Source organism: Rhinoderma darwinii, chromosome 3 (assembly GCF_050947455.1).
Source record: "Rhinoderma darwinii isolate aRhiDar2 chromosome 3, aRhiDar2.hap1, whole genome shotgun sequence".
Classification (NCBI taxonomy): domain Eukaryota; kingdom Metazoa; phylum Chordata; class Amphibia; order Anura; family Rhinodermatidae; genus Rhinoderma; species Rhinoderma darwinii.
This window is the reverse complement of record NC_134689.1, coordinates 305,520,364-305,529,742: the sequence shown is the minus strand read 5'-3', so window position 1 is coordinate 305,529,742 and position 9,379 is coordinate 305,520,364. Positions and strand designations below refer to the sequence as shown.

Below are 9,379 nucleotides of genomic sequence, written 5' to 3'. Positions count from 1 at the left end.
CAATGTCAGCGAAGTATGCTGTTTCCGTAACTTTAGGAGTTATAGGGGGCGTTAACACTAAAAGTACCTGGGGCAGCATCAACTCTAAATACGGCCCAGCTTTCACCTTCAATCTCCCCCTGCCCCCCACTAAACCTCTGCCTCCTCCTATGCCCCTCTCCCCCTCCTCCCACAGAGCCTCTGCCACCATCTCCCCCCCCACCACAAATAAAGGTACAAAATCAATTTCAGTGTACCCTGCACCCCTTGAGAACCCCCCGCCCCTTTCTGTTTCAAATATTACCCCCACCACTTGCTGCCTTGCATTTTATCGGACACAATAGCGCCGCATGCTGCACTATTCTGGTCACTATTTTTTTCTCTGCAGTAGAAGCTTCTAAGGCGTCTTAGACCCCCATAAATGCCACGGAGGCTAAAAAAGTTTTGTTTTGCTGCGTGGAATAGTTTTGAAGGCTGCACTATTCCATGCATACAACATGGGCACCTATGGAGGACGGATAGCAGACACATCTGTTGTTTAAACCGTATAATGCATCTCCTGGGAGCTTTATCAGCACATACATTATATTGATAGAAATACTGTGGTGTGAAAGCCGCCTAAGAGCGTCCAATGCAGATGTGAACACAGCCCAGTGCTGACAATGATAATAAGGCTGCATTATTAGATGTATCACCAATGTGGCTATAACTAACTCTTTGCTGACCCTGCCGACTTGTTCTGGCCCCACCCACAACATGGGGCCACGTTTTGATTTTTCTCCAGGGCCACTTTAAGCTCCTAATCTGCTCTTGGTGGTGCTTCTCAGAACATAAGAACATTCACTGCATCTAGCTCTCCTGCACTTAAAACATTCCTTATGGGATAACCAAGTGTGATTTGTCTGTGAGATAATAAAATTACTTGAGGATAATCCGTTGCCAATTGTTCTGCCTCTACTTGCAACACAATGACAGCCATTGCTCAGATATGGATGCCACACTGCGACCCCATAAAATGAGGAGGTTGTCGATGTAGCGTCCATACCAAATAATTTAGTCCACATAAGGATTGTTTTCATTGAAAATAATCTCCTCCTCCCACGAAGACATGAACATATTAGCTAACGATGAAGAAAACTTGGACCCCATTGGAGGTCCTTCTATTTGCAAAAATTTATTTCAGATCTAATTCTATCAAACCAGCTGCCGGATTCGATCAAAATAAATTTGTCATGAAAATTCCCTGATTGCCCTGAAGAGTCGTGTATGGCACTCTGAGGTCTACTAGGACTGTATCCAAACTCTTTCAAGCTCTTTAATGCCAAAATAGTATTAGTAATGTCAAAGTGACAGCAACATGTATGGTTATAGGTAAATGGATGGTAGCCAGTGGTAACAAATAGTCTGTTTAAAAACACAATCAACTGTAGGATTTTTTACGTTTTCAAAAATTAACTGAATCTTAAATTCACAGTGATATCGTCTTTGGATACTCTACAATTTTTGGATTTGGAGTAGCAACATCTTGCCCTACTTCAGCACATGACTTTATTGTAAAACCCAATCAGAGAATATCATTTTAGACGCTATAAATTGTTATCCGTCCCATATTATTAAAGGCATTTCCGTGGGTGAGCTCACACGGACCAGGGGAGCGGGCTCCGATGACAACACTTACCAATTGAAGCTTGTGAGAGGCTTTATAAAAGCAGGTATATCCTCCTTTTAGGTGGATGTTGTATCGAACATCAGCTATTATGGATGCAAAAATCCCTTTTTTTTCAAAGTAATTCCATTGGTAATAGGAAGAAAAGCAAGAGAGAGATAACCGGCCAAGTGTTCTCTACAGCATATAGCTCTGACTATGGCGCAATTAAAAAAAGATTGAATACAGGAATTTACCAATTCTCAATAAGCATGATAAGTTCTTTTCTGAGCAATGGTTGACATTGTGCTTCAAGAGGATGCAGAACAATTGGAGAGAGATTACACTGTAATTTTATTATTTCACAGACAATTCACACTTGGTTACCCCACAAGGGATTTTTTAAGTGCTGGGGAGCTAGAAGCAGCGTGTGCGCGTATGCTCTAAGAAGCACCACATTTAACTCCTCCAATAGAGAATCCATACTTAAAATGAATTTGGTCATACTCAATACGTAGTTTATAACATCCTATGCACATGGTGCGATTTGTTCTATGTCAGCTGCACTACGAGTGAGAACGAGGATTGCGGAACATATTTATGATATCAATAATAGATCGTCTACAGCGTCAGGAGCAGCCAAACACTTTTTATAGGTGGAGACCTCAAAAGCTTTAGTTTTATTGGATGGGAAAAAGTTAAGAAAACCCAAGAGGGCAGGAGAACGGGGCAGTATCGTCCTCAATAGAGAGGCGTTTTGGATTTTGACGTTAGACACCAGATATCTGAAAGGTCTGAACTGGCGCAGTGATTTTGTGTATTTTTATGAATATTACCATGTTATATAAAAATATTTAGTCTTGTTATATCTGCATTTATTGCAGTATGATCCTGTACTGAGGCTGATCTTCATTCTGGGAATTTCTGGAGTAATTTATGCTTATTGGTCCAGTGTGGGTCTTTGTTGGTTCTTGTAGTTTTCCATGTTTTCCATGTAAACATGCAGTGTTCTCATTGGTCATAAGTGGTCATATCCTGCTATGATTAAGAACTAAACGGTTCGAAACACATTAGCGGATATCAGATCACACTTGCTATGATAACAGCTTGCAACATGGTTTATAAATAGTGTGCAATTAAGGATAAAATATTTTTACGGAGGAGCGCTGGATAAAACTTTTACTTTCGCATGTAAACTTTACTGGCGCTACACTAAGTAAAGCTCCCAAATAAATATTTTTTCTGTGCCATTTACACATCATTGAGGGTGTTATCATCTGTAAATAATTCTCACTAAATACTGAGCTAACCATGACTGCCCTTAGAAAAAATAGTGAAGATCTAGTGGATGCTTCTCTCATCCTCACACAGCAAAGAAGGGAAGAGATTTCATAAGACCAAAGCTTAATGCAGAAGAAGTCATGTTTGAAAAGAAGCCTTGGCCACACCTAAAAGGCTCAGTTTGGCAAATCTACCAACTCAAAACTGTGTTTACACTTGGATATGTGTGATGATAGATAGATAGATAGATAGATAGATAGATAGATAGATAGATAGATAGATAGATAGATAGATAGATAGATAGATAGATAGATAGATAGATAGATAGATGATAGATAGATAGATAGATAGATAGATAGATAGATAGATAGATAGATAGATAGATAGATAGATAGATAGATAGATAGATAGATAGATAGATAGATAGGTGATAGATAGATAGGTGATAGATAGATAGATGATAGATAGATAGATAGATAGATAGATAGATAGATAGATAGATAGATAGATAGATAGATAGATAGATAGATAGATAGATAGATAGATATATGATAGATAGATAGATAGATAGATAGATAGATAGATAGATAGATAGATAGATAGATAGATAGATAGATAGATAGATAGATAGGTGATAGATAGATAGATAGATGATAGATAGATAGATAGATAGATAGATAGATAGATAGATAGATAGATAGATAGATAGATAGATAGATAGATAGATAGATAGATAGATAGATAGATAGATAGGTGATAGATAGATGATAGATAGATAGATAGATAGATAGATAGATAGATAGATAGATAGATAGATAGATAGATAGATAGATAGATAGATAGATAGATAGATAGATATACAGATAGATAGATAGATAGATAGATAGATAGATAGATAGATAGATAGATAGATAGATAGATAGATAGATAGATAGATGATAGATAGATAGATAGATAGATAGATAGATAGATAGATAGATAGATAGATAGACGGGCGGACAAACGGACAGACAGACAGATTCACATGCAGCAGATTTGTTGCAGAAATTTTTGCTACTGAAAATTATTTCCATACATATGAATAGGGTTGTTTCTGCCGCTTGTGCATAGATTTCTGCAAGCCCCTTTCAGATGAATGGAACAGTCACAGAAATGTCTGCAGCAAATCTGCAATGTATGAACATACTATACCCTATCTCTGGTGTCACCCCCCCCCCCCCCCCACATCTCGTTTAGATTGTGAGCTCTTATGGGCAGGGTCTTGACTCTTTCTTATATCATTGCCAGTAAATATTTTTCATTAGGTACAGTATGTACACAACTTCCCATCATTACAAGCGCTGTGAACTATGCTGTAAATGATGGTTTGTATTTATCTTGGGTAGTGACTAACATAAAATGTGTGTTGTAAATGAATGTGTATCAGTCACTCGTCACTACAGAAGTCTTTCTTTACCGCTATGCCATTTTTTTCCCTTTACGCTCCCAGTTTTATCATTCTATATGCAGTACGAGTTCGCAAGCGAAGGAGCTTTGCGAGTTTTCATTGACATCATGCTTATACATTTATTTTGTTTATATGGAAAGTTTAAGAGATATTCAATATAGATCTGTTACTTAAATGTCATACTGTATAATATTTATTGTAGCAATTACACAGCAACAATGACCTTGTCTTGCATAGTTTTGTACCGCAAATCTACTGCAAATCCGCCACGTCTGAACAAGCCCTAAAAGACAAAACATGGCACAAAATTGCTATATTAGTCAGGGATGAGATAACATATATGAGATAACATAAAGATTATGGGGCAGACATTTTCCTGAATTTTCTATAAGTAATAAACACTATAATCAGCCTGTGCCCATTCTGAAATGGCTGATAACAGGGAAAATAGATTGACGCCAACTGCACAGGAAATGTAGAGAAGGACAATTTTAGTTTTAGTGTCTGTTTAATGGCCTTGAATGCCTTTATATTCAATTGATATAATATGTCACAGAGATCATTCATAATCCAAAATCAGTTATCGGATCTAAGCCAACTGTCGATCTCTGAGTTATGCAGAATTACTGGCCCTGTATATTGAGGCCATGATGGGACATGGAGTTCCACAATGGAATACTACCGGTTAACCTGATTTAATTAGCCTTTATTGAGAGTATTTAGGCTTTACAGATGTAGGAGACCTAAGTTTGTCAGATGTACAAGAGTTAAAATCTACCTCCAGTTTTAGTGAAAATCGATTATATTGCAGGAGTGCGCGCTATAATAGTTTTTCTAAATAGGTTTCTTCAGTTCTAACAGCCGTTCTAGGTATGGGAGCCATGGAGACGAGCAGGACGCTTCTACTGCAGAGTAATGAGCAGACGGCAGCAGGGACTATAGACAGTCCCTGCTACTGCTCAAAGCAAAATCACTAAAACAAGTGATCTAGAAAAATTATTATAGGGCACCCTCCTGCACCCTCCTGCACCCTTCTGCGCTATAATCGTTTTTAAGTGAAAGTGGAGGAACGCTTTAAGTTTGTTATTTAGCAAAACTCTGTATGATAAATTAGCATAGAATTGAAAGTTAAATGTAGTGCGTTATCTTAACTTAGAGCGTTATTACCATGCATTTTCCCGGGCTTAAAGAACAAATTCAGCTCTGCTACATTTGTATAGTTTTTTTTCTTACTATATAGAAAGTAATCTCTGTTGTCCACTTATGGTTTTAATATATATATATATATATATATATATATATATATATATATATATATATATATATATATATATATGTGTGTGTGTGTATATATATATGTATATATATATATGTGTGTATATATATGTATATATATATATATATGCATATATATATATATATATATATATATATATTCATATATATATATATATATATATGCATATATATATATATATATATATTCATATATATATATATATATATATATATATATATATATATATATATATAAAAAAACCTCCCAAAAGATGGGACACCCCAGGGGGCAGGAACTTGTCCCACTGGCCTAAAACACTCCTACTTCTTTTTGACACCCCTCTGTTTCCAGTCCGTTGCCCCTGGACTTGTGCCTACCTTTCCAGGAGGGTCCAGGAGACTCGGTAACCAGCAGGCTTTTCCAGGAGTTATCTGAGGGAGAAAAAAAGTTGACAGGAGGAGTCTGGAAGTCGGTGCCTGCTAAACTTGGTCTGATTTTGAAAAAAAATTCTTTCCTTCACACTCACTTACAATACACTACAGCCCTGCTGCTTCTCCTGCTGCTGCCTCAACTGCCTGCAAAGGACCTGACATAGTATATACCATAAAGGAGGATTTCACATTCTATAGGTGGAAGGCTTGGAAACATCTGGAGGCTGCTGAAGAAATTATCCTAAAGTAGACAATTATTCTCCTATCAAAGAAACAAGACTCCAACAAGAAACCCAACAAGACTTAAACGTTTCTGCCAGGTGTATGGGACATAGATATTAAAATACTGCACTGAACTTTTAAAGGTAACACCAACTTTTTATTGTTTTTTTTTATTTACTCCATGTATAATGTGACATATATATATATATATATATATATATATATATATATATATATATAAAATTCATGCGTAATACATGCATGCATTTAAATATACATGTCTGTATGCCTGTTTTTGTGTGAATACATCTCTATCTACTAAGTGCTGTAAATGGTGATAATAGGAAGATAAGGGAGTAAAATTACAGCTGCATTAGAGGTTACACTATCATTTCGCTCAGTTCAACATGATACCAATAAGTATAAGTCTAAGGATGCAGGAAGACTCGTCGGCAACTTCAACATCTTCCTATGGGATATAAGTCACAAGTGACCTTGCGACCATCTGAATAAATATGTCAGAAAATTTGCAATAGTCGTCAGGTCACTAGTGACTTTTATTTCTCATAGTGAAGCATTGATGTTTACCGTGACTTGTGAGTGACAGGATATTGTTGGGTACCCCTAGCTGTGTTTGTGGTTTTACATAGGACTGCAGGTAAACCTACTATTGTATTAACTGATATATTGATCAGAATTCCCAATAGATACAGTGCCAAAAAAATAAATGACACATTGAAGCCTGCTACTTCTATACATCATGAATTTACTGATGTGAGCACATTGTATAATACAATGTCATTTCATTCACTGTATGGTAAGATGTGCTGAGCGTACCCTTAGCTAAAATCCACAAGTGGAGCTCTTGGACCATATCCCTCTGCTGGCTCTTTTATTAATGACAACCTTTCATGGTTTACCAGAATACACTTTTATTGATTAATCCTGGAATAGCCGCATGTTATAAGGTTCATTGTATACTTTAAAGGTTCGATGTAAAACTTTAAATCCAGCAATACTCAGTACATTAACAGAGTTTTAGTTTTTCTATTGTAGCCTAGTATTTGCTGAATGTGCTCACGCAGATGTATTAATATTATTCATGGCAAAAGCGATTTTTTTTTTTTTTCTTAACTTTGTATGTGATATATTCCATTACCCACTATAAGTGCTTCTACAGATTCTTCAAAGTGAGATTGCCTGCAATCCCATGTCAAATCACAGGTAAAACATGGGGATATCATGGCATGACATTAGAATTTGTAAAGCACAGTAAGAGAAAGACTGAGAGAAAGAGACAGATAGAGAGAAAGAGAGAGGAAAAAGAGAGAGACAGAGAAAAAGAGAGAGAAAGAGAGGGACATAGAGAGAGAGAATAGAGAGAGACAGAAAGCGAGAGACATAGAGAGCGAGAGACAGAGAGAGAAAGAGACAGAGAGAGAAAGAGAGAGAGAGAGACAGAGAGAGGGAGAAAGGGAGAGACAGCGAAAGAGAGAGATAGAGGGAGAGAGAGACAGAAACAGAGCGAAACAGAGAGACACGGAAAGAGGGAGATAGAGAAAGTGAGAGGAGAGAGGGAGAGAGAAAGAGAGAGAGAGGGAGAGAAAGAGAGAGGGAGAGAGAGAGAAAGAGAGAGAGGGGAGAGAAAGAGAGAGGGAGACAGGGAGAAAGAGAGAGAGGGGGAGAGAAAGAGAGAGGCATCCACACTACATCATTCTGAATGACAGAAAATAATTTGCAGCGGAAAAGCAGAGACTTGACTATTGGCTGGCCTGAATATAAATCTCCATTGAAGGTGGAGGGAGGACAGGGTATGTACAGGAAAGCTGCTAACATACTTATGACTGCTCTGTCTGTCAAACTTTCCATTTTCATCCCTTTAACCGCTATATTAAGGTTTCCTGTATCACCAGCATTCCAGTTGAGGCTGAATAAGTCCAGCAATGACTATATAAGTGGGCATTTCATATGGAAAATTTGGGAGTTTGGTTATTTTAAGATTATATGGAAATAGTCAGAAAAAAAGAAAATAAACTTGTCTAAAGAATAAACATTTGTCAGAGAAGAAAGACAGGTAAGGACTGTGCATAAAAGAACACATGGTACTCTGACCAAGGAAAACACACTTTAAATGTATATTTATAGAGTTATCATTGCTTCTATTATAGGATGGAAATACAAATGAATAGATGGCCGGAAAGACAAATAGTGAAATAGATAATTTAATATGAGAGAGAGAGGGATGGATGGATGGATAGAGAGAGATAGATATGAGATAGATGATTTATAGATAGATAGATAGATAGATAGATAGATAGATAGATAGATAGATAGATAGATAGATAGATAGATAGATAGATAGATAGATAGATAGATAGATAGATAGATAGATAGATAGATAGATAGATAGATACATGGATAGATAGATAGACAGACAGACAGACAGACAGACAGACAGACAGATAGATAGATAGATAGATAGATAGATAGATAGATAGATAGATAGATAGATAGATAGATAGATAGATAGATAGATAGATAGATAGATAGATAGATAGATATAGAGCAGATTACCAAGTATGTTAATACCCAGCTAATCTTTTCATCATCTATTGCTTCCAGTTTGACATTGCAGTCCTATGATGCTGCAGCAGCGCGCTCATGCTCTCCCCCTAGAGGAAACTGCAAGATATTCCCCGTAAATAAAGTGTTTCTTGAAAACTTTGTTAGTGGTGGAAAATAGGACAAGGACAGATAAATGACTGTAAATGGCATTTTAAGTTGTCAGCGTGAGACATAGGTGTTAAACATATTTGACACTATTTTCAAGTACAATAATGTCAGATATAGACAACAGCACATAGTTGTTGCAAGTGGGCTTGTGTGCAAAATATTCCAAACAAATTATGAGACTTTGCTAAATGTACAACAAGACTCTAGAGTGATTATACTACCAGATAACTACATGGGCCTACCGCATATTGTACCTTAACATGGCCATGAGTTCTGTGCCATGAGGATTAATGAAGTTTAGGATTCAATCTTTATACAATAGATACATGGCGCACATCAGAAGATATGTCAATCAATATATT

The 9,379-nt window shown here is 36.8% G+C and overlaps 1 protein-coding gene across 1 annotated transcript in view; it reads left to right on the top strand.

Moving 5' to 3' along the window:
- The first annotated feature begins 6,029 nt into the window (after window positions 1-6,029).
- ACAN (aggrecan) overlaps window positions 6,030-9,379 on the top strand; it is a 105,356-nt gene continuing 102,006 nt past the window's right edge. Inside the window, exon 1 of the mRNA XM_075858187.1 lies at window positions 6,030-6,427. The gene's annotated coding sequence lies outside the window, so the exon portion shown is untranslated. The remainder of the gene's footprint in view (window positions 6,428-9,379) is intronic.